Here is a 24,036-nt window from a genome sequence, read left to right as displayed (position 1 = left end):
GAAAGAAAGCTCCTTTAAGTGGATTTTCTTCTTCAATGCAAGCAGCATTCTTACAAAGGCAGTTGGTAAACGTCCAAAAGTTTGTTTACCAGCACTCTGCGTGTATATCCGCTCAGCGCTGGCCCTGTGACGTCACATCCGTTCAAGGCTGACTGTGTCAGGAGAGCGGCTGTTCGTTCGTGCAGCGGCCTGCAGTACTTTGAAGCAATACAGGGCGGGCCGCAATGCTCCACAACACTAACCTGCCAGCACGCAGCATACATTTCAATACCTTTGATATTTTGTACATTGCTAATCGTCGATTTGTATTGCTGTTAGTTAAATGACTGCCAGTTCGAAGGCCCTTTTGGGGAAAGTAGCTTCTCGTGATCTAGTTCTGCTTCCAAGGTTGTTCCTTTGGTGAATGAGTAAGAGATCTGAAAGTGATCTGATGGGCGGCACCAGACATGTTTCCTGGGAATTGATGTAAGTCTGTCTGAATCACCCTCCGGGGCTGCAACCAGTGTAGCCGCACAGGGAAGCGGGAGTACAAGCCATCTGTTGTATTCCAAATATGTCTGACTGACTACAGAACCAAGAACAGAGGGATCCATTCGATTCCAAATGTTATTGCCGAGGGCACCCTTGTGACACCAAAGAAGCATTTCCAATGCCAATCGGTCTGACTGGCTTTCAAAAGATGTTATATTGTCATGTGAAGAAGTAAATAGCTTGGGAATTCATATGTATTTGTGTCGAAGTAAAGAACTGTAGAAGTACTGTTGGTGTAGGCTAAAATGGTAATGTGACCGACACACTGTGACCTAAATATTCATGTGGGTTAATAAAAACTGGCCTCCTCCTGCTGCTAGAGAAAAACGAACACAAAATTATCTTGTTTTCTAAGTAGCATTACAATGTCACGTGTGCATCCCTGAAAGTTCAACTTCAAGCAGCTGAATAAACAAAATGATCATGTGTGTGGCATGCACCCACTTTTTTGTGAAAGCACACAACTTCTGCTCAATTAAAAGATGTACTCCTGGCTTACAAAGTGTGGGTGGAGCCAAAGTCCCTCTCTAGTAATGCTCACATAAGTGACTGGTGACAGTTGCACTGTCAAGCTAGGTCATAAAAACCTCTAGACGGTTCAACCGGCATATCTTGCTTTGACGAAAGAATAAACTGTGGCAAGTGCAAACTTTTCATTTACTATGCAATCATCCAAAAAGCATGGGCAAAATATAAACCACTGCACACCTCTGATCTAAGGAATTAAAGGCACAACAGTTGGATGGGTCCAATTGCAACGGCTCTTTTATAAAACGGCAAGCTTAAATGAAATTGTGCTGAACAAAGTTGTAAGAAGACCCCTTCTCCATAATTTTATTACTGAAGGAGGCTTTTGTCATATATACTTTTCAAAGAGGAAATGCACTCTTCAAGTCATCAGTAATGCCAGAGGAAACAACAGAGCATTCCATAGCCTGACACTTGGCACCCTGCTGCCACCAGTTTTACAAAACCACAACAAGATAAGGAAGGACACCAATGGGAAAACAACATGATTGCTTCTTCTGGACTGGTCGATTACTTTAAGAACTGGCCACACTACTATGTGATGAGTGTGTCAGAGACAGCTATAGACATTGTGGCCAAAAGTATGGCCAGAGCTACACCTGATGGTGGTTTAAAGCTGAGTTTTACAGTACTCGTGTCTCTCGCCACTCATAATGTAAATGCAGAGCTCATAGAATGCGCTGTTCACCAGGCTGTAGAGTTCGAGGGAATTCTGCAATATATCCATGATTACGTGTCTTAATACTGGTTAGCAATAAAAAAAATTACATACTGCTTCATACTACTTTTCAGACATTCCAAAGTGGGGCCAATTATGAGTGTTAAAGTTACCCAATTTAATGATAATGAATTTGCAAATCTGCAACAGAAGGGCGGGGCTGACTTGGCCTTGAGAATTCAGTCTTGTAAGCTTCAGATCACAACAGTTGGCTGAGGTGAGCATGAGTTTGCTAAGCCATCTTGCTGACTTTTTTAATCCAAAGCAAAACTGCGGTCCTGGTATGTGCCTCTCTAGTTAGCATGGACAAAATCAAGGTCCTTTACCCTTCGATTTCAGATTTCGAATTCACATCAGCAACATGAAACTACTGACTATACAGTCAGAAATTAGAAATTCTAATTCCTAAAATCATGCTTTTCAGATTCTTTGAACTGCAAATTCTGTTTATGTACGAGAAAAATCATGACGTGGATTTTTTGTAGTCCTATGTAGAACTCTAGATTCTATGGTTGAGAAGTAAACAGGCTTTTTTATTGGGATTCTAGTGTACACTCATAAAGTCATAATCTTCTCAAATGTTTTTGATGGCTTATTTGCAAACTTACACATAGGCCTAATTTTAAGATACTCGCAGAGGCACTTCCACCAAGTCTTGGCCGGGAAGAAGATGCAATTGCAGTGTTTTGAAATGTACTTGATAACAGTGGAGATAGTAGTAATGTGTTTAGTGGAATAGATTCTGATGGGCAGATCTGCCTGCACTTTGGGTTGGACATGTTTCTCCATCTGGCGATGCAGTAAGAGATGGCCAACCTGTTTGTGGATTGTGTTGGAAGAGCTTATCCCACCTCGTCCGCAGGTATGGGGTTCTCCGGGTCTGTCCTACATGAATTCACATTTCTGGCTGAATAGGAAACTGCTAGTTTCTAGTAAGATGTAAAAGGTTGCTTTCCACTACTTGCCAGCCACTTCTATCTACCTCTAATTAGGGCAGGGAGTTCCACTGCCAAATTCATTTTTGGGGGAGGATTTAGACTGAGTAGGGTGCACGCTGAAATACCACGCCAACCCATACACTGTGTGGGATGGACAGCTATGGCAGGAGGGCCTCACGCCTCCTCCAACCACAGTCAAGAGAAAGTACTCAATGCCCCACTGAACAGGAAAAGGATGTGTAAACTGGGTGTGAAAGTACAAAAACATCTATATCCATGTGGATGTAAGGAATAGTCTAGTCCTCAGCTAGAACATTACTTTCCAGGTGGAGAACAAAAAAGCTACATGTGCAAATGCCCGAATAACCTCTAGACTAAACACAGAAAGAAGTAAGGAGATGGCAGCAGGATTACAAGCACATACATCTAATGCTTGCATATATTTAAATGGAAGAGCCTAGAGATTTTTGTGAATACAATATTGAAAATGTACGCAAATTAATTCTGACTGTTAGGACCCTTTGTTAAAATTGGATCTTTGGGTGTTGCTTTGGTTTCAGATTTTTCAATTTAAAAAAATCAAAGGAAAGACACCATAAAATCATGAGAATGATGAAGTATACTAACAAGTCCTTTGTCTAAGCCTTTCTTGCCTAATATTGCTCTGGCAATTATAGACAGTAAGTTGGTCTAGGGACACGGCATGATAGCTAGCATGCCAAAGTACCTAGTCCAGAAATGAGTGTGGACTCAGAACTCTGCAGCCAGAAGCGTCACCTGTACCTCATATAGAGCAAATGCAACCTCTGCTCTGTAGGACCTTCACTTGATGAAGGGGACGGTACTGTCTTTTAAATTCGGACCTTGTCACATACATCGATGCAAAGATCTTTCCGAAAAATTCAGGCTTCACTTAACATCAAGGCTAAGTTGTTTTCCACTTTTAACTCCCTCTGTTCATTTTTTGTCTTTCCTTCTGATACTTTTGACTAGTGCTAAAATGGCACACTCGAGATTAAACACTTTACAAATGACATATATATCGTCAGGGGTGTTCTACTTTCACACATCAAAATGTGTACCCAGGAAAATTGCTCTTGTAACTACTGTACATGTAAAGCACTGCTAACACTTTCCAGTATGCGGCTTTCTATTACTGAGCTGGGCTTTTGTAATTATAAGAGGAAAGGACATGATCTCTGTGGTTTGTAAGAGCCCTTTAAGTAATCGCCTTGAATGTGCCTAAATAGGATTGCTCAAGTCCTCCGTTTTCTTTTTAACAGCTCTGATGAAATTTGAGGTTAAGTCTTTTGAAATAAAACACATTTTCTGCTATACCTAAAGTGCCTTTGTGGGGCATTTGTGATTTTTTTTTGTCTATCAACTAGTTTTTACTAAATCCACATCTTTTTGTGGTCAGGATGTCTTATTAGAAGGGAGAGAGAAAAAAAACGGTATCAATTTATATATGAACTGTCTCTGCGCAAGGCACTGCAGCATTCTGTTTTGGGCAGACGTACGACCCTAAGGAGTGGGAGGACACCTGAGAATGAAAATCAGAAACTGGTCCATCCATGTGCTTAAGAGGGCAAAGCAGTTCACGTTCAGCAGGACTTTATGGACGTTGTCTTTGAATGACCATAAAAGACGGTGCAACTACTAATGTGGCATCTGGCCGGTTCATGCCATGCTTTTGCGGAATAAATGGCCTACCGATCATTTTAAAGAATTCTGGATTGCACACCATCCTGCATTATAATCAATTGACTATTTAGGATCCAGAGAACGGTCATCATTTGTGTTGACGTGCCCACGTCTGCTGCAGAGGGTTGCCTTAACAATGAACCCATCATTATCTAGGTACCCGCAATGATACCCTGATGGAGAGCCATACTTGTGCCCACCATACCCCAATGTTCTCTACCTTTCATTAGTAGGATAGTTATTCTTGTGCCTGTATCTAACCACATAATGTGTTCACTTGGGTAGATTCCCCTTTAGCACTGGGCGCAGCTGCGGCTCCCAGAAGTTTCCAGTGCTTTAAATGATATAAGTACACCCGTGTAGGTTTCTGTTCCATCAAATAAGTTCATCTACAGATATCACATGAACAGACCGAATCAACACAGCCTCTACTCAAAGCATAATGGTGTGCGCACATACAGACCATAAAGTTTATTTCCAATACGGAAATCTATACTATGCACAAGTAGAGGGCTCAGTCAAGGGTATCTCATTTGGCACAGACACACCAAATATATATATGTGACAGTTCTTGAGAAACGTGCAGAGGCAAATCCCAAACTATTTAAATATTTGAAGTACATTTTTAAGTAGCACGTGGCCCATATTTGACTTGTGTTGCACTTTTACTAAATACATTATGATACTTTAATCTGTCCTTAACTGAAATTAAATTTGTAAGTTCATTGTGAATTATTTTGTATACGGTTGCTTGAACCAGGGGCGTAACACAAGGCCCCGCAGCCCCCGCATTGCGGGGGGGCCACGCGAGGGCCACTGGCTCCGGGGGGCCCCCAGGGGCCCCTCACGTAACATGCTGCTTGCGCACACAGTAGTAGGGCTAAGGGCTGGCTGTGACAAAATGAGCAGCGTGGGCCGGCCGGAGATTGAAATGGTGGCGGCGCATGGCGTTGGGGGCCCCGACAGGGCCGGGCCAGGGGGCCCCTGCGAGTCTCAGGCTGACTGGGACTTTCATCTTTTATGGTGCGGGGCGCGGGCCGGCCGGCCGGCGGGGCCCTGGCCGTCAGCAGTGAGTGAGTGACTTCTTGACTACTGTGACTGAGGGAAGACGAGGCGGGCGGGCTGGGGGCCCCCGGGCCCGACCACACCGACTCGAGTGTGACAGTCAAGTCCGAATTTCGGGGGGGGGGGGGGGCCGGGGCCCGGCCGTCTGTCTGATGCAGGCAGGGGAGGCACCGTGACCGAGGCAAGGCCAGCCAGCAGGGTGGTACACGGCAGTGTGGCAGTGGCAGTGCACGCCACTCTGATGCAAATAAAATTTATATATCCAATGGTGGTGCTGGTGCCGAATCAAATTGATGAATCAGGCGGCGGGACGGGGACGGACTTGTTAACTCCAGAAATTCTTCTTTCACTTTCATTTGCGATTTCCGCCGCGTATGCGCGTGCTGGGTGGGGTAGGACTGGCTGGCGAGAAGAGGTGACCAATGATGCCCTTCCCTCATTACATTTGTCAATGTCAGCACATGCGCAATCCGCAAACACAAGGTGTGGCATCAAGGGCCAGGGGCGCGCATAGCCCGCCCACACCAAGGAGCCAGGCCAAGCAGCCGCCCGGCCCGCCAATAGTCAAGACAACTTAGAAGAGAACCTGGTGCAGAGTCACGGCGCTGCCTTAGCCTGGGAAGAGAAGAGGGCGAAGACGAACTGTCAACTGTAAGTGAACTCGCCATAACAGTCACTTACACTATCAAAATAATGTTATTTTGGTGTGCAACATATTTATGTTAATACTGTTTTAGCAAGTGCCAGTCCCTTCACTATGGCTTCCATGAGGCCGAATAACTTAGGACAGGCACAGCAGCAGTCGTGCGCCGCAGCTCCCCAGGACAGGCACCAGCAGCATTCAGTGGTGCACAGCCAGGAGTGGGGAGCGACGTAGGGCCTAATTGCAGGGGTTATTCCCAGCCAGGTGCAAAGAGGGGTTCTGGCTCGGGGATGATCATTGCAGGCATATTTAATTTTGGTGCTTCCGTGGGAGAGATGAAGAGCAGGTCTACGATTCTAGCCAGGGGTTAGTGCAAGGTGGCAAGGCAAGTTCACAAAGAGCCCTGCAAACTGTGTCGGACGATGAACTTTGGATTTATTACTGCAAGTCCGTGTCCCCTAAAATGTCTTTTTTAAACAATACAACCTCATAGGTAGGCTATGTGTACCTCAGTCAGCCTTTTCTCCTGGGGCGTGTCCTAACCCCCTCCCAATCATGCCTCATTGTACTGTAATGTTATGTGCTCAGAATAGCCATGCTACTTACTCTCTTAGCCACAGGTTAATGATAGCTGGTGACGCCGTACTGTAATCAGCAAATTGATTTTTATTAAATTGCTCAATTTTGAAAAAAATTACACTTTGCCGCCGAATTGTGACCCCTACCTGTGTGTGTGCCCTTCCATTTCTGGTGCTTTCTGGCCATTATAACATCTTCTTAGAGTTTACTGTTGCTCTAATGGGTGTCATTTCCTAATATTTATTTGTTTCCATTGTTTCCATTTCTTGATTTTGTTCTGGAGAAAGTGTCACTCATAGTTATTGGAATGTCACTCATAGTTACACTGACATTATAATAATGTCACACATAGCAACCTGAAACCTTGGCAGCTATGCTGACAAGGACATGGTGGGAGCCCTAGAGAGAGAGCAGGAGGCAGCATAGAGCACTGCTCGGGACCATGACAAGGGTGGGAGTGGGGCCCCCAGAGAGAGCATTCTCCAGGGCAAAGCTCATATGAGAAGGGATGAGGCAGCAAAATGGTGCCCTCAGGTAAGCACTCTTGTTAGAAGCACCATGTGGGCATCCGCAGGGGGGGCCATGGGGGGCGAAAATGGTGCAAGGCAGAGGGGAGAAGGGTGCAAGGTAGAGAGGAGAATGGTGCAAGGTAGAGAGGAGAAGGATGCAAGGCGGAGAGGAGAAGGGTACAAGGCGGGGAGGAGAAGGGCGCAAGGCGGAGAGGAGATGGGTGCAAGGCAGAGAGGAGAAGGGTGCAAGGCAGAGGGGAGAAGGGTGCAAGGCAGAGGGGAGAAGGGTGCAAGGCAGAGAGGAGAAGGGTGCAAGGCAGAGAGGAGAAGGGTGCAAGGCAGAGAGGAGAAGGGTGCAAGGTAGAGAGGAGAAGGGTGCAAGGCAGAGGGGAGAAGGGTGCAAGGCAGAGGGGAGAAGGGTGCAAGGCAGAGGGGAGAAGGGTGCAAGGGGGATGGTGATGAAGTAAAAAATGTGCCCCCCCCCCCTGGAAACACTTCTGCGGATGCCCATGGCAACGCACACTACTTTGTGAGAGAGAGTGGAGTGAGAGAGAGAGTGGAGTGAAAGAGAGAGTGGAGCGAAAGAGAGAGTGGAGCGAGAGAGGGAGTGGAGCGAGAGAGAGAGTGGAGAGAGGGAGAGAGAGGGTGGAGAGATAGGGGAGAGAGAGGGGAGAGTGGAGAGCGAGAGTGGAGAGCGAGAGTGGAGAGCGAGGGTGGTGAGAGAGGAGTGAGTGTAGAGAGAGTGGAGTGAGTGTAGAGAGAGTGGAGTGAGTGTAGAGAGAGTGGAGTGAGTGTAGAGAGAGACAGTGGAGAGAGAGAGTCAAGTGAGTAGAGAGAGAGTGGAGAGAGAGCGAGTGGAGAGAGAGAGTGGAGAGAGAGAGAGTGGAGAGAGAGAGAGTGGAGAGAGAGTGAGTGGAGAGAGTGAGTGGAGAGCGAGAGAGAGTGGAGAGAGAGAGAGTGGAGAGAGAGAGAGTGGAGAGAGGGGAGAGAGTGGAGAGAGAGTGGAGACTGACTGACACGGAGTCTGAATACTGACGGAGAGACAGACTGGCTGAGAAACTGACAGAGAGATAGAGAGACTGACAGAGAGAGACCGAATGACTGACTGACAGAGAGAGAGAGAGAGAAACTGACAGACTGACTGACTGAGAGAGACTGAATGACAGAGAGACAAAGAGACGGACTGACTGACTGAGCAAGAGAGACTGACTCATTGAGAGAGAGAGAGAGAGAGAGAGAGAGAGAGAGAGAGAGAGACTGTGATGGAATTGGGGTCACAGTATGTATGAAGCTATGCAATGCCTCTTAAGATTGCTATTGTCTACTAATAAAAATGTATTATGAAAATGTGCTCTTTGTAGTTACATCTGCTTTTGAAATACTGCATTGTCGCTTTGTCTAATGTTTTAAAACGGAAACCAGAAGGAGCAGTGGATGCACTTTTGTCAAAACTCAACGATGAGTGGGCCCGATGTTGTATATCATGACAGGAGTCTGCATCAGGAAACCCACCTAAACTTTGGCAAACTTCCCCGGCGTACTGATGGCAGAGACCCTGTAAGAAATGGACCACCACCTATGATAGCCTGCTGGCAGACTAAGCCCAACTTTTAACTCCACCATCCTGTGTTACTTATAACGGCTGTATTGGTGACAGTGGCGTAACAATCGCCCCGCATCCCCTGCAGAATGGCGGGTCGCTGACCTGAGCGGTCTAGACTGGCACTGAGGATGGGAGGGGGGCCCCCTCCATGTAGTTTGCAGGGGGGCCCCCTCAAGTTTCGTTACACCACTGGCTTGAACTGATTTTGACTAATAACATTGTTTATGTGGAGGGATCTCTTATGAATGGATTTGAAATATTAGGATTCAGTTAATCTCCATTAATATCAGAGCTCGTCTCAATTACATATATTGTTCAGGTACATTTGCCAACAGTCTACATGACTAGAGGGTAGATCTTCCTTTCTGAAAGGTTGTGGAAACCAAAATGCGACTAGATCTAAAATTGCAACAGGAACACGTTTTAGGGGAAAAAACAGATTGAGAGCCACTGAGCGGAGTCCATAGAAGAGGAAGCATACGAGGCCCAGGCCTGCTGTCTTTGACAAATTAAAAGGCCTTGCCTCACTCTGTCAGAAATCAACATTCATGACAGCCCTGGCGGCCTCAGTGTTTGAGTCACAGCACGAGGCCCTGGGTAAGCTGGAGCCCGACCTTGAGTGTCATAGACAGATCTGGAGCACGTGGTGGAGGTGAAACAATAAATAATAAACAGACAGACGCTGGATGGACTGAAGCACTGTGATTCCGGGCGGCGCCTTTCATTGATGTTTTCCAGCAGGCAGGACCCCACTGGTGACCTCACTCAGAATATGTCACACCTCTTTATTGGCCCAGACAAGCAGTCGTTTGTGTGCACATGGACATGAACCACTGTTTTTCACTGTTTTTCAGAAGAAAGGTTCTGTTTCACTGTTTATCAGGTTGGTATATCTGGGCCTTCAAATTACAGCCAAGTGCCCCTAGGCTGTATATCACCAGGTAGGTATTAGACAGTCATTGCAGTGTTATTTGCTTTTAAACAGATGTCCGTGCGGTATGTCTTCAGATGGTTGCTTCCATAATGTTTGTTTTTCAAATAGTGCTACTGTCCTGTTTGCCAACAAGGCATTTCTGTTTTCACCACCAAAGATGCTGTATGTCATCAAATCATTTAATGACAATGTCTTTCCTGAAAACAGTATTTTGACAACAAGCAGGACATTATCACATGCCTCCTGACGAATGGCACATAGCCACCGGATGACAAAAAGCATATAAGTATGAGAGGAAAACATGTCTGACAGCAAGCAGAACATAGCAGCACCTCTCAGGTGACTAGGCGCATGGAGGTGCTTGCTTAAAGAGAAACCACTTTGTAGTAAGTTTATAGTTAGAAAGAGCATCATAGCACCAGTCAGCGCCAAACAACACACACTTACAAAGAGTAGTGCATCACGATGCAAGGTTGTTACTGTGGGCGCACAATCAATAGGGTGTTCCAAAACCGTACATTTAATAAAAGAGGAGCAGTACAATAACTGGTAATGATATTAGACCTTGTGTATTTTTTTTTTTCACACAAGCCAAATTTTACGGTAGATCACAAATAGGTGGATAAAGAACCACGTTTCCATGTCACAAAGTCAGATACGTATGGAACTTTAGCCCTGAGGTTATACAGTAAAATTAGGTGAAATTTGGCATCTTGAAATGAGAACCAACACAAAATTCCTGATTTTCACCTGGAAGCCTATTAATTGTGCCTAGTACACACAATACCCACAGCTCTCAGGACAATTATGTGTAGTATGCGAGGAAAAAAAACTAAGCAACTTAGCACCCCTGTAAATTTAATGTGGGATACATATGGCAAGGCTTGTGGCTGAGCTGCTTTACTTTGTCTAACACGGTTTAGCTTTCCGGAAAAGTTTACGCGGTCTATAATTCTGCTTTTTAGCTACGAGCTATTGTTCTCAACATATTAGCCCACGTTTTCCTATATAAGGTACAGAATGGGCTCAAAAGTCCCAGAATGCGAAATAGATGCTCATTTTAGAAAAGGGTGAAACTGGCCCAAGGTTGCTTGTATTCTGGTGCAGGGAGGACCTGGCCTGGCAGCTCGGGCTGGAATATCCCCATTGGTACAGGGTCAATAATGATTTGCATATGGCTGGGTCCAAACTGAGGTGGCATGGTGTGTAAATTAACAATGAACTGAGATCTGGCCCAAAGTAATTACCAGTGGCTGAGATTGATTCAAACATTCCATCCATCACTTTTTGTATACTTTAGGGTGTTGCCCTATGAGGGACAGGTATGCCCAGACATGGGTCCTGTGCACACTGTGCCACCGGATCAGGCTATATCTGGCTGATGAGCCCCAACTGGGGCAAAACCGGTCCCAGGTGGGTTATACTTTGGTTCACGGAGAACCTGGCCTGGCAGTTCAGGCTGGACTATTCCCATTTAGCATGGTCAAGACGGATTTGCATATGGCCAGGTCCAAACTGCGGTGGCATGATGTGCAAAATAACATTAGACTGGAATAAGGTCCCAAGTAATTACCAGTGGCTGAGATTAATTCAAGCATTCCATCCATCACTTTTCGTATATGTTAGAATGTTAGATTTAAAAAACTGTTTAAAAACCTTTCATTATTCATCATTGGTGCAATGTCTTCGCCTAGTCACGTAGCGACATGCCAAGGGGAACCACTTCACTCGTTTTGCCCAGCACATATTTTGATGGGACCCCCACTACAATTTGGAGATTACGCCATTGAATACCCATTGACACTTCTGATTTGTTACCCCTTTGGAAAGTAATCAACCCACGCCCCACTCATGGGAGGAAGCCATTCCAGTCAATTGACAATGCTTTGACAAGTTCTTTTAGTTTGCCCTCGATCCAGGATTGGAGGAGTCCACTTCATTATGACTCGGCTGTCACTATTCCTTTTGTCCTGAAGAAGACCCTATGTGATGTCCCTATAATACAGAAATTTGAGTCTAAACGTTGAAGTGTTGTTCTCTCATGTCCACAAACAGTGTAACCATAAAAAAATTGAAGTTTCGGGCTATCACTGAAAATATATACTAGGACAGAGATTTAAATATATTATTTTTCATTCTGTTATTAATGTAGTTTTGTTTCTTCAATGTTTCACTTTATGTCACAACAGTCACTTATTAATCACTCATCCTTTTATTGTATGGTAGTCCTTTCTTAGAAAGAAATATAAAAAAAGAAAAATATATGCTTTTTTTCAATACAATTGTGGTGTGTGTTTGTTCTAAAAGTAATGCTTATTGTTAAATCATTGTACAAAGTCTGTAAGTTTAAAGGATTTAGGTACTTCCCGACTGAATCATTTTGTAGACTATAACGACCATGTCAGGGATTGCTTCCCAGAACAGATTTTATGAGGATGATCTCTAGAGTAGTATAAGAGAATATTTTAGATAACTGTCATAAATTAAGTGGCCTGCATTTTCATATTTTATCCTACCACCAGTCATACATGTATGTATAGCATGCAGAACACACTTTTTTTAAAATCTAAAGCCTACTCACTAGTTTTTAAAGGAGAATGCAGACAAAGTGCTAGTCGAAAAAAATGGGATTACAACTGAATGAGAAAACGAAAGTGTGAATATGGAGTTGTTTTCTTCCCTTATGCTAAGTGTACGCTGTTCCCATCTCATGCTCATATCTCTGCTATTTCCCACTTTTGTCATTATCATTTCTTAAAAAAACAGGACAATGTGTCCACTTCTTCCTTTTCAAGGCATCACATTTCTGATTTTCTAAAGTTTTCTCCCATCTGTTAATGCTTCTCTAGGACTATATTTAAATCTCACTTGTTCTTAGACAGCACATCCTACCATAATTTTATAATGTGCAGCTTTACTACACCATTATCATCTTTGTTACCTTTGACATATTTTTATACATTCTTTGTTTGAATCTCTTTGCTTCCTAACTTTGAACACTGCACTACACAACTCTATATCCATTCCTTACTTAAAGCACAAAGTAACACCGCCCTTATCAACCTATGACTTATCGACATTTTAGTTGTTTATTTATTAATGGTTGAGCATTTGTAAGGTGCATGTTTCCAGAACTGTTCAAGGCGCCACCACAATAGACAGCAGAATAGACACGATGGAGAGGCTAGACAAATACTTAAATAGCTAGGTTACAATATGTTTCTGACAAAATAGGTTATTTTTAGGTGTTTCATATCATATGTTCTCTCTCAATACCTAAAGGATTTCAAACCATGTCCCTGGTCTATTGATTTTGCCCTAGGTTCATCTGTAAAATCTTTTTTTGCTAAATTTTGTTTGAAAGATAATAATGATCCTATGATTTTTTGTTTAACTATTTTCTATTATGTTTTCTAGTAGGTTTATAGCATCTTCTGTAAAATGTATCAATATATTCCTTAAATGCCAGAGAAAAAGGTATCCTTCCTTCAGAAGTATCATATTGGGTCATTTAACACTAAAATCTAAATACATTTCTATTTTGTTTTGTTAGTCTCTTTGGAATTGGAAAGTGCCCCTACAGGACAAGAAGTCCCTCCTTCTAATACTGCCAAGGAGAGGAGAGTGTCATTTTAATTCCAGGCGTAATGTCAGAGCAAACATGCCCATTCAACCACCACAAGCTCAAATCTAATGCTTTCACAGAAATCAGGACTGCACACTTGGCAGCGAGAACATTGGGAGTACAGGTGCATCCTTAAGTGAACAACTGTTCACTAAAGTGCAAACAAAGGAGGGGCTTGTCAAGAGTCTTCAGGGGACTCTCGGAGGAGCTCAACGACCTCCTCAATGGCTTTTTCCTAAACAGGTTGCCTTTCCTAGACCCCATTTCTTGATCTTATTGAATTATGTGCCTGATACCCCAGCCTCCACCCACGCAAGTGGCTAAATAAACAATCAACCCTCACTACCAGAGGGTGAGTCACTACCACACTGTTGTACTTTAGCCAGAGCACATAAAAGAAGTTTGGTCTCAGGGGCGGCCTTAGGCATGTGCAAGCTGTGCACCTGCACATGGCCGCCAAACCCCAGGGGCCGCCACGCCAATATATATCCTTGATATAATAATCCTCTCAGGATGGATACATATTTGCGTGACAGCCCCTGGCAGGGATTTGGCGGCCTCCAGCTCTGTTCCACTTCCAAACACCCTGACTCCCCTTCTTCACTGGCCTCCGCGCCTGCGTTCCTCCGGGGGCCCTCTAGCTACGCTCCCTGCCCAGGGCCACCATGAGCCTAGAGCCGCCCCTGTTGGTCTCTTCGGCCTATCAGATGGATGTCTAAGAGCCAGTGAATCAAGAAAATACCAACTTTAGTCAAGTTAAAGACTTACTTTGATTTGGCCCAATCTTGGCACAAAAGAAAGCACGTCCAACTAAAAGAGGGGGTTACTTTTGCACATTAACAACATATTGCCAGTCAACAGCGCAACAACTTTTTTAAATGGTTCCGAGATGAAAATGCATTGACCTCAGCTATATTTTGAAATATAACAAAATAATTCTACGAGTGAATCCCTTCAGTACTTTAAGCGTTCTGATTTTCAAGAAACTACCTCACCTGACCTTTTCCGCAGTGGTTGTTCGAAGACTGCCACACACCACTGAAAGAGAATGAAATTACAAAATTGCTTGCACGAAATATAAACTGCCGATGGCGAGATGCCAACGAAAGCATGTAGCAAAGATGTTTTTCAATGACGTGTATGAACCATTACACTTTTTACCTTCTACGATTCCTGTATTTCTTTGAAGAGATACCCCTTCAGTCACCTACAACACAGGTCATGTATCAGAAGGCACAAGGACACCCAGATGATTGTCACCCTTCACTTCTCGAGCTACATCTTTCCTTGACCATCCCCTTTTGACGTCATAACACAAGGGCCTTTTCCAGCTCACCAAGTTAGTGAGAAGGTCACGTGTATACCTTCTATAACTGTCTGGCTTCAAGTATGTGATGCAATACAATACAGCATTCTATTGACTCTTTGCCAGTCGATCAACAATACTGTGCAAAACAGTATTAATGGCTTTCACACACAGGTCCGCAAAGACTGACGTACATTTTTATTTTATAATGTACATTTTAAATTGAAAATAACTAATTGTAACTAATTAAAAATGGAGAAGCACAGTTAGGGATCCACACGGGTATTTTTTATAATGTAAGACAGGATATTAACAGAAATCAAAAGTGCTTACTACGGCTTCACAAGAATAAGAAAGTGCTATATAAATAAAAAACCCGATAATTGTCGACTTGAACACAAGATAATTCCTATCATTTGTCAAACCCTGCACGATTTCTCTGCCATACTGGAGGAATTTTGTGGCACAATGGACACCCATAGTACATTTCTGGGAAAGGCTTATTAGAAATAATTCTTCACAAGTGGCACGCAAGTGGAAAAATGCTGGCATGCAACTGTGCCAAAATGCTGTTGGTAGCACATTAGAAGTAATACGTAGCATAAGGGAGAACAACAGTGGCATATGGGAGGGGGAGCAACCATGACAAAATGCATGCTCTGATATACAGAGGTCATTTTTGACATAACGTCACCCGTGGTATATGGATACCATTAACGCAAACATTGTATATCGTTTTGGAATAAAGGGGTACCCAGGGCATTTGAGGCATCAGTGACAAAATGCTGACCCTGGTACAACGGAGGTACTTTTTTTACATATGGAAGCACCCATAGTACATTTTGAAATTATTAGGTTCAAATCCTGGGAAGCATCAGGTTTCATTAAAGGACTTGAATATTTAATAAGGGCCCTTTTAGAGTCTACGCCGTTTTAGCACATTTACATGAGAATTGCGCTTTAAAATGCACTACTTGATCCCATTGGTTTCAAAATGTTCTCAGGAAGGGAGAACTTCACCTCTCCTCCAACCCGACTACAAGAAGTTTAGCTCACTTGCTCACTGCAATTCAGAGCAAATGTTACACCCCAGAACTTTAAAAGATCCGGAAAGCACCCTAATCAAGGCAGTATCTAAAGTAGACATTTGTCTGTGTATTACTTTTTAATCTGTGATTTCCTAAACACACCTGTTTCATCTGTATGCACAACTTAATCCAAGTTTTACCAGCTTGCAGTGTGCCAGACTGCCAAGCTTTCTGTATTGTTATGTTAGTCATGCGTTTATTGTGGAACTTTAGCAATGGCAATTATTGTGATGTCATCAGGGTTAATGTCATGTGACTTAACTTTTTTGGGGCGAAATTCATGTTCAAAGGTCACATGATGTCACTTCTTATGATGCCATTAAGGTCAAAGGGTGTGTGATGTCACTTCCGCTGTCATTCGCATTTTGGTGAATTGATGTCCGTAACATAAATCAGCAGTTTTGTACCTATTTTCCTCTGAGAGAGCCTCCCCAATCCCAACCCTGAGCAAGGAAAGCAAGAGGTTTTGGAGTCCTGGGCAATCGTGGCCAAGTTGCCTTCAAACTCTCGGGCAGCCCTTCCTTGCAAGCTCATACAGGCCGTAGTTTCTTGCGGCTCGCCCTCCATTCAAATCCATTAAGCAGATTTCTTAGGACATACAGCCTGGGTGTTGTTGCACAGGTCAAAATTTGCTAAACACATCTTCCTGGCGAGCCTGCAAAATCCTGGACCTGTACCCAGATCCCTGAACCCTACAACCACAGACTGCACTATCTATCTAGTTAGATATTCCTTTCTATTCACTAACTAACTGCAGTCAAGCTACTTAGCCATCAACATGACCTTGGAAAACACCCTTCAAACAGTTGACATACTCAACCCCAATTCATGAGGCAATGTTAATGCGTGACTCTGCCCTTCTTGGGTCAACGTACAAAAATATGCTTACATTGTCAAAGTTGCCTTATCAATGCCAAAGCTACCACTAAGTACACCCACTATCTACAGACCAGGCCATTCGCTTCCTTTTCATTGTGAAATGTGACTCATCCCAGCCTACCTTTGAACACCTTGCCCCAACACGATACACACAGTGGTGAGGCTATTATATCTGAGTGAACTAGTCACCATCTCTAGAAGCAACATCTTTGATTTCCTCATCATTGCCTACCACCGACTTCTGGCACCTCCATCAAACTTCTTATAATGCTATGGTCCCTATTGAATAGCACACAGCTACTTCGAAGAATTTTTGACTCATCTAATGTTTTTCCAATGCCTAACAATTTCCAGCTCGCTTGAGTTTTCAACTTCTGGCTTGTAGACAATTCTAGCCCATCCTTAAAGGAATTTAATGACACATGCCACAGGTCCAGCCAGGATATTACAACCACCACCCCTCTGCATGACTAGAGTCAGTGATTAGACACTATAACACTATACTATACACTACATGGCCTACACATTTCCAACCTTAGCATCTTCCTTTTCTTTTGATGTCATCATCATTCTGTCTTATGACTCCCCCTGTCCACCTTGCAGCATACAAATTAATTTCACTCTCCTTCTTTCAATCCACTCCAAGACAAATGTAACTCTGAAACATTCAAAACAGCACTTGAAGAAAAACTCTCCTCAAACAACAACAGTTTCCCTCACAATATCCTGTTCTAGATCTACATTGAATCCAACACCATTCTTAACTCCAAACAGTATACTTTTAGCCCCAAAAGGGGATTGAAACCCCCCTCATTAATATGTGCGGTGGCATCCTTCAACTGTATAGATGAAGGCCCACTCATCAGGCTTATTTGTTTGAAGACCGCAGCTCAAGTCTCTGACCACTCCATACTATGATTCGAATCCTTTCTCATTCTCAAGGGCCTCTCCCAAGTTGAGGGAGTGGAAGAAACCGCTTCCCTATCCTATAACTTACAGAGGTCCCCAAGGGTCCCCTCTGTTATCCTTCTCTTTCTTTAAAGTCTCTCATGGAACTCACCTGAAGCCTTCGATCTCCAAACACCCTCTTATGCAGATGTCAGGAAACTCTACCTGAGAGCAACTGGAGCGTAGAATCAATTCAATAATGTCTCCAGAGGTCTAAAGACAATTTAAATAGGGATGTTGTAAAACACCCATAATCGCAAAGCTGAAAGACCGAACTCCTGGTTTTACAACATCCAAACTGCGGAGAAAAGAGGACTAGCACTAGTGCCCACCCCTACTGTCTTCAGAAAAGTGTTGCCCACAAAAACCAGCACTAGGAACCAAGACACTCTTCGGGCCATGGATCTCAGCCTTAGCTTTCAGACTGGTACTTGGGTTCCTTCCACTGACTCAAACATATGAAAAAACTCTCCCATTCATACACAAAATTCGCCAGGCTGAAGTGGTTAATACCCCTTACAAACTCATTAATGCATTATTGCAACTCACTCTACCTTGGCCTCCCATCCTACCAATTCAATAGACTTCAAAAACCCACTGTACACCTCACCTTTTGACTCAATGCACCACTCACCCCTGCAGATTTTTCCACCGACTTTCAGTCAAGGAGACAGGATCGCCTTCAAGACCGTCTGTCTTCCCTTCAAATGGCTCAGCATCTGCCTACCTGCAAAACAAACAAGAAATGCACCCCTCAGGCGTCTAAGATCCAACAATCATAATCTCCTCTGCATTCAAACTTCAAATCGCTTGTAGACAGATGTTTCATGTGGCTAGAGCCCTGCCTGTGGAAGTCTTCCTATCTGCAGGTGAAACTTCAGTAACCTTCTCTTTTTTACAAAGCAACTTTCATTGAATTCACCAGTCGCCAGCGTTGAAACTCCTCTTGAAAGAACGACAGTTCAAATGAGACTATGATTCCAAGGCGAGTTTAAGTTTAGCTCCAATAAAGAAACTCCATCCACCTCTTCTCCCTGCTCCAGCTATCCATTACCTAGCTGCCCACACATATTCAACCCATAACATTATCTCACAAGGTTATAGAAAGAAGACTGGTGGTACACGATCTGCAGCTTGGAGAGAACACAATCTGCGCCACAATACCACAGATGCGTGAAAATAATGTGTTTTAAGAGCATAGTGAAAATTCAAATTCTTTGCCATTTTACACAATTCCCAGAACGAAGGGTTTCGCCTGGGGGATCCCTGCACCTGCACAATAATGTATTTACTTCCCATCGGTGTGCTATGGAATTTAAGTGTTCCAAGAACAAGAAACTTTGCAGGATGGAATGTTATTGACATGTGGGGCTGGATGTTAAAAATCCCCTGCAGGAAACTTTAAGCTGTATGCAGGGACAGTGCTTCCATAAGATATGGTAAGGCCAGAGCCATTGGGCACCAGGTAGTAGTGGCACCACATTACTGAGAAAAAGGTAAAAACATGTCTTTTTTTTCAGTGTGTAAGGCCTGTTTCAGCTAGTAAGAATTAGCTTACAAGGAGCGCTGAGCATCCCCACATTGCGAACTGACTATACTCTTTCACAAAGAGGGAGTTGATTCATTACTGGGGAACATCCTTTACGACGCGGATTTTACTCCGCAGTACTTTTACAACGCGTCCGTTACAACGCAAGTCGTAACCACGACTTGCGCTGGAGGGCGCTAGAGGATAATGAATGAAATGAAATGAAATGAAATGAAATAGGATTTATAAAGCGCATGGCTGCCCGTAAGCGTCCCAGCGCTGGAGAGTGGGCTAAATGAAGAAAATAAGAAGGATTTAAGGAAATGACCAAGTTTTCAGCAGTTTACGGAAAGGCAGATGTTTGGGCTGGGCCGGAATGGCAGGTGGTAACGAGTTCCACAGTTTGGAGCAGTTATAAGAAAAAAGATGTCCCCCCGATCGGGCTCTCTTGAACCTGGGCTATTCCAACACCTTCCCTAGTATCCACGGGGACTGGTGTTAGAATTGTAAATTCTACTATTCGCTATCAGCGCCCACCAACGCAAGTCGTTGTAATGACTTGCGTTGTTAAAGACGCGTTGTAAAAGCACACGTTGTGAAGGTACGCGTCGTACCGTCATACATCCTTCATTACTCTACAAGTGCTGTCCTTCCTGAAGATGAACTCTGGATCCTCAAGTGCAGGTCACTAGCATATCTGAGTCTTTTTTTTTCCAAAGACTTTTTATTAGGTTTTCTAAACAACAACCAAAACCAGAGATCGATATACTGCCACCACAAACAATAGTGACATGGAAATCAACACACATACAGATCATGGAAGTCTACAGGTATTGCTCTGTTACCAATAATGACAACAGTTACATCAGTTGCCTTGGGTGGTCGAACCAAAAATACGAACAAAGCACCCACTAATAACACCATATCATGGGTAAAACACCTTGAGTGGTGCCCCACATCCGCCCGCCCCTCCCACCTTAACCTAGCAGAAGTTCTTTTCATGCAGTGAAGGTTCAGATCTGTCTCAAGCGACTCCTGTGGCATGGCTCCAAGTGGATCCAGTGATAAGTCACCCTCTTCTCCTAAATTTTATAATACTTCTGGGGGCAACCCCGCACTATATAAATAGGGCGTTCCAAATCTAGGAAGTGGTCCAAACGCCCCTTTCACATCTCCAGTGAAGGAACAGTGGTGTATTTCCAGGCCTGAGTGATGTTCCGCTTGGCTATACCAGGCGTAGCCACAGCAGGACCCACGGATACGAGTTTCCATAGTCGTCGTCGGAAATATGAAGCATGTCAGGCTTATCTCCGCCACAAGGCCCTTAAGAGCCCACCGCCATGAGCAGCCTCAATGTCAGCCCTCAGGGATACTCCTCACTATTAGGCTGCAAGTAGGTGCCGCCACTGTATGCCAGGTCCCCACGCCCGAATTAGGCAGTGCAGTGGGGGATGCGATTCCTACACGTATAAGGATGGATAAATTAGTGCAGGGCTGCAGGAGATCAAGCAGGAGCGTCCGCCATCTTCAGTAGCTAAGCCACACCCCCTAGCATATTTGAGTCTTGAATGAACCACCACTATTCCCCTAGAGTAGGGTTATAGTAATCACTACTCACTTGTCCTCCTGGGCTTGTACCAAGTTAAACAGCAAACCTTCACATTCATTAGCTGGAATTTAAGGGTGCTGTTAAAAATGACTATATTATCAATGGTAAATGTATGATTTTCATACACAAATGCATTAATGGGGTTTAATAAAATATCAAGTAGTACATTTGGCAATCCCCAAGTTCACATATTTCTCAACCTATTCCTATATTTAGTGGTCCAGACTTCCCAACTCACATGGTGCCAACGTGTGTCACATGACATTAGCTCCCATCACAAGGTCACTTGGTGGAGAGCTAGTATCACTCTGTGTACACACAATTAGCAGGAAACTCGGCAGAGAGCTGGTTTCCAGTTGATTGTTTGGAGGTTGTGCTCAGTTGAAGCACCTAAGCTTGTGGTCAGGACATTGACCACAAGCTTAGGTGCTTTATTTTGGGTGTTGAAAGGGGGGGAAGCAGTGAATTAAAAAGTGCCTCAGGCTGTGCTAAGCTCAAAGCACTGCCTCATTAAAGGCACCACCCTGCCTCACATGGTAAAAAATGTTCATACGTTTGCAGGTCTGATTGGTCATACTCTTGCATATTATGCTTCTTCACAAAATAAGGTTATTTAAAAATTGTGGAATTATGCATTTTTGTTTGTTTCTTCACTTCAAAAGCATATTTCTACACAGACTAATCATTTTCAAAATAAATAGTGTCTGGTGCAGATTTCCACTCTAATTGAACACTCACTTCAACTTTTTACAACTTATAACAGGGGTAGAGTTGAGTTTATGGCCTATATGTGTCATTCCTGTTACATATGATGGTCTTCCAAGGTTTCAACAGGGTACAAAGTTTTCATCTTTTGTGGATGGATGATGTGGGGGCACTTAACAAAATGTTTTGGGGTCAAACATCTAAGATAACATTGGGTGATAGTGCACAATATAAATATATAGAATTATAGATGGTAACAAGTTTTGTTATCAACTGTTGTTACATCATAGCAGTGAATTACCAACGTAAATGGTTCTTAAGAATTTGCGGGAAATCACTAGAACATCCATACACACACAGTTAATGTGCACTGACTGGCATTCCCGGAAGGGAAGCGCTTTAAATTACTGATGCGCTTTTACCATCTACTCTAACAAGAGCAGGTACATGGGGTTAAACGACAAAGGCATAACACGGAACGTTTGCTTTCTTATGGGAGTCACAGCTACTACCGAGTTCTCACATCGCCCCAGCCCCTTACAGCCACACCACACGCATCCCCACACAAAGATGAGCTAGCTTCTCCTTTGTATTCTCACCCGGGGTGACGGTGTATATTGAAAATGCCTGTCTACTTTTCAGATCCCCGTGATAGATAACCGATGCTTCCGTGGGACACTTCAAGAGAATTAAAGAGAGCTAGACAAAGACCCCGCTGACACCACAGAAGAGATGCGAAGTCATGGCGTGTCACAGGGAACAGTATAGACGCTGTACCAGCAATGCATTGAGGGCCATCACCAGCCCTTGATGCACGGGTGGCATGCTCAACTGATGCGGCCAGTGAGAAGGAATTCTCTTGCTGCAGCATCTTCTGGGCACCCTTCATCCACATTATGGAAATTCCGTGCAGGCAGCGTGGGACCGAGATCGCAGCGATGCGGTCAGAGGTATGCCGGTCCAATTCATCAGACCCGTTTTCCCTCCCGTTTCAGTTCACAGCCCCCAGCACGCCTTGTGCTTGGGGGAGAAAAGAAGGCACAGAAAGCGTCATGCGGATCCGATGATTCTTACTTATCTTAAGACATATCCACACCGAACATCACCTGCCTCTGCACCGCGCAGATGGAAGCGCGTGGCCTGACTGCTGCGCATCCCGGTTCATGCTCACAGTCAGGTTCAATGCAGCACAGCGCGCACCTGCCCTGCACCCTACCCCGCGCGACAGTCGCTGCTGCACAAACGACCCCCCCCCCCCCTTGCAGGACACCCATGTACTCACCGAGGGCTGCAAGGCGATGATGCTGAGGAGCGCAGCCGCTGGACCGGGATCAGTGCGCCTCTGTCTGATGCCTGGGGAGGAGCCGGCTGGGGCTTACACAATATTTCACACCGCGCAAATCTGCGAGCGCAGGAGGCGGCGACCCGGGGGATTTAAACTGCACAGACTTGTCGGAGGGCGGGGTGCAGACGTCAGGGAGAGGGAGGGGACACAGGCTTCCTCTCTCCCAGGGAGGGGAAGAGGCAGTGCCCGTCCTCAGGCGGGGGAGGAGTCACTTAGAGGGCCAACCTCGGAGGAAGAGGAAGGAAGTGCTTGGGCTGCCTTCGAAGGAGAGGCGCGAGGCTTGTCGTATCAGAAGAAGGAAGTGTGTGAGCTGCGCACGAGAGCCTGCCTCAGCAGTGTCTGCGGCCGCCGCATCCCTCGCTCCCAGCCTTAGAGGCCTCTCCGACGCGAGTACACGACGCGCGAGCCTTTGTGACATCAGCAGGAGGGCCGCGGCCAAAGGACAGTCTCTCAGAACAGTCCCTGCTGCCTGGTAGCGAGAGAAGAAGGGCGCTGCTTCTGGGGCACGGCACCTACTGCTTTCTCCCCGTAGGAACCTTCTAAAGGGCGTAGTGAGAAAAAGCACTGTATGCGGCGTATCCAAAGATTTTTAGCGAAAATAGTGGCGGGTAAGACAAAGTGGGTGGCATTTCTGAAAGTGGATAAGGAGACCTGAAGACAACTACACAATGTAGTTCAGGGCACAAAGTTGCAGGGTTCACGTAAGTAGGCGGCGGTCACCCACTATTTTCACATCGTGGACGCTGTCCAACCCGCCAAGAAGTTGTGCTCCACTGTAAAATGCTGAAATCTTCCTGTTGTCGTTGTCGGACACCCGGACAGCGCCTGCTTTTGATCCCAGCAACAACTCGCAGGGGGCAAGGGGCTCTTTCCAATTTCAGACTCCCGCTGGGCCCATAACAAAGGCTTAATTTAAGGGGCCATCCGGCATCCTTTTGTTGAATTATCCTTGGCTGGATCCTCACACCTAAATGCTAATGTAGTGCAGGGGAAACAAAGGCACACAGCTGGTTAGCACTTCGCACATACTTTAGAGAGAGGCACACTTTTGACTTTTAGTCCCTGTATGTGAAAGATATGCATGCACTGTAAGAATGTCAGATGTTTTAGTATGTCCCAGTTTTTACACAAAATAATTCAAATACCACTATTGATTACTTATCAAAATGCAGGATGTAAGAGCGCTTTACATCTCACATACTCGTTACATTGACAATAAATCATGCAAGTTTGTACATCAATGTTCAGGAT

The 24,036-nt window shown here is 44.7% G+C and overlaps 1 protein-coding gene across 4 annotated transcripts in view; it reads right to left on the bottom strand.

Annotated features, from left to right (window-relative positions):
• Positions 1 to 22,847, bottom strand: part of OSGIN2 (oxidative stress induced growth inhibitor family member 2) — a 127,820-nt gene extending 104,973 nt beyond the window's left edge. For 2 of the 4 annotated variants that reach the window (XM_086965971.1, XM_086965970.1), the window contains exons 1-2: positions 22,723 to 22,847; positions 18,233 to 18,325 (exon numbers count right to left, since the gene is read on the bottom strand). The gene's annotated coding sequence lies outside the window, so the exon portion shown is untranslated. Of the gene's footprint in view, positions 1 to 18,208; positions 18,326 to 22,722 lie in introns of all 4 variants that reach the window. The other 2 variants (XM_086965969.1, XM_086965972.1) reach the window with 2 other exon arrangements.
• Positions 22,848 to 24,036: the final 1,189 nt, after the last annotated feature.

This window comes from Lissotriton vulgaris, chromosome 4_1, assembly GCF_964263255.1.
Source record: "Lissotriton vulgaris chromosome 4_1, aLisVul1.2, whole genome shotgun sequence".
NCBI lineage: Eukaryota > Metazoa > Chordata > Amphibia > Caudata > Salamandridae > Lissotriton > Lissotriton vulgaris.
Note: the sequence above shows the minus strand (reverse complement) of the source record. Positions and strands in the feature narration are given on the sequence as shown.